The sequence below is a fragment of the Balaenoptera acutorostrata genome, chromosome 8 (genome assembly GCF_949987535.1).
Source record: "Balaenoptera acutorostrata chromosome 8, mBalAcu1.1, whole genome shotgun sequence".
NCBI lineage: Eukaryota > Metazoa > Chordata > Mammalia > Artiodactyla > Balaenopteridae > Balaenoptera > Balaenoptera acutorostrata.
The window spans coordinates 36,583,504-36,585,983 of NC_080071.1; the positions used below are offsets into that span (position 1 = coordinate 36,583,504).

General features: G+C 51.6%; 1 pseudogene; it reads left to right on the forward strand.

The window, feature by feature from the left end:
• Nucleotides 1-264: 264 nt before the first annotated feature.
• On the forward strand, nt 265-2,061 carry LOC103007430 (cationic amino acid transporter 3-like; annotated as a pseudogene).
• Nucleotides 2,062-2,480: the final 419 nt, after the last annotated feature.

Here is a 2,480-nt window from a genome sequence, read left to right on the forward strand (position 1 = left end):
AGGTTGCTTCTGATCTTTTAACAATTACAAGCAATGCAAAAAAGCCCGTAACCTTTTACATGTGCCATTTCTTTGTATATCAATATACATCTGTAAGAAAGAATTTCTAGAAGCAACAGCTTTGAAGCCTGAGCAACCGAACTCGGCAGCCACAACCCAACTCGGCTGAACTCAGCTTCGCCGAACCCTATCCGAGACGTTCTGCGCCCTGGGCTTGCAACAGCTCCCTGATCCTTCCTAGCATCCTCTTCAATTCCAGCTAGAATGCTGTGGCAGGCGCTTTGCAGATTTGGTCAAAAGCTGGCATGCAGACGTACACTGGAGACAGGCAAGGCTGAGACTCGCCTTGCCAGATGCCTGACCACTCTGGACTTAGTGGCCCTAGGTGTGGGTGGCCAAAGATAAAGCAGGACCATCCATTGTGATCTGCTTTCTAGCGGCCGCCCTATCTTCTATGTTGGCTGGGCTGTGCTATGCGGAGTTTGATGCTCGGGTTCCCCATTCTGGTTCTGCATATCTCTACAGCCACGTCACTGTGGGTGAACTCTGGGCTGGAAACTCATCCTCTCCTATGTCATCGGTACAGCCAGTGTGGCCCGGGCCTGGAGCTCAGCTTTTGACAACCTGATTGGGAACCACATCTCTCAGACCCTGCAGGGGAGCATCTCACTGCATATTCCCCACGTACTCGCAGAATATCCAGACTTTTTTGCTATGGGCCTTGTGTTGTTGCTCAGTGGATTGCTGGCTCTGGGTGCTAGTGAGTCGGCCCGGGTTACCAAAGTGTTCACAGTGGTGAATCTTTTGGTTCTCGGTTTTGTCATCATCTCTGGCTTCATTACGGGAGATCTGCACAACTGGAAGCGCACAGAAGAGGACTACAAACTGGCCATGGCTGGACTCAATGACACCCATAGCTTGGGCCCTCTGGGCTCTGGAGGGTTTGTGCCTTTCGGCTTCGAGGGGATTCTCCTTGGAGCAGCAACCTGTTTCTATGCATTTGTTGGTTTCGACTGTATTGCTACCACTGGGGAAGAGGCCCAAAATCCCCAGCGTTCCATCCCCACAGGCATTGTGATTTCACTCTTCGTCTGCTTTTTGGCCTATTTTGGTGTCTCTTTGGCACTCACGCTCATAATGCCTTACTATCAGCTTCAACCCAAGAGCCCCTTGCCTGAGGCCTTTCTTTGTACTGGATGGGCCCCTGCCTGCTATGTTGTAGCCGTCGGATCCCTCTGTGCTCTGTCTACCAGCCTCTGGGCTCTATGTTCTCCATGCCTCGGGTGATCTACGCGATGGCAGAGGATGGCCTCCTATTTTGTGTCCTTGCCGGGAACCACACCGGCACACACACCCTCATCGTGGCCACTGTGGTCTCTGGCATTATCGCAGGATTCATGGCATTCCTCTTTGAACTTACTGATCTGGTGGACCTCATGTCAATTGGGACCCTGCTTGCTTACTCCCTGGTGGCTATTTGTGTTCTCAGCCTCAGGTATCAGCCTGACCAGGAGATGAGGAATGAGGAAGGTGAAGTGGAGGAGAAGATCCATGAAGCAGAGAAGCTGACCCTACAGGGACTATTTTGTCCACTCAACTCCATCCCCACTCCACTCTCTGGCCAAGTTGTCTACGTTTGTTCCTCACTGCTTGCTCTACTGCTGGGTGTCCTTTGCCTGCTGCTGGCCCAGTAGTCTGTTCCACCGCTTTCTGGAGACCCAGAGTGGATTGCAGCGTTTGTGCTGCTCCTGATGCTCATTTCTAGGATCACTGGAGTCATCTGGAGACAGCCACCGAGCTCCACTCCACTTCACTTTAAGGTACCTGCTTTGCCTCTCCTCCCACTAATGAGCATCTTTGTGAATATTTACCTTATGATGCAGATGACAGCTGGCACCTGGGCCCGATTTGGGGTCTGGATGCTGATTGGGTTTGCTATCTACTTTGGCTATGGGATGCAGCACAGCCTGGAAGAGGTTAAGAGTGACCAACCCCCACTCAAGTCTAGGGCCAAAAACTATAGACCTGGATTTCAGCAGTGCCTGTACACATTTGATCTGACATAATCACACCTGAGTGCTCTCTGGTCTCCCCACACAATAATGGAGAGTACTCCTGACCACACGGAGAGCTAGGCTTCCCATGGGATGTTGGTGGGGGAACACAGATAGAGCTCTGTAGTTATTGTGGAGTGAAGAATGTGTCTTTGCTGTTTCTTATCTATTTTTTTTTCACTTGTCTACTTTTTAATTGTATCTGTAGCTGCTTATTGGCCTTTAAAAAATTATTATTAGGGCTTCCCTGGTGGCGCAGTGGTTGAGAATCTGCCTGCCAATGCAGGGGACACGGGTTCGAGCCCTGGTCTGGGAAGATCCCACATGCCACGGAGCAACTGGGCCCGTGAGCCACAATTGCTGAGCCTGCGCGTCTGGAGCCTGTGCTCCGCAGCAGGAGAGGCCGCGATAGTGAGAGGCCCACGC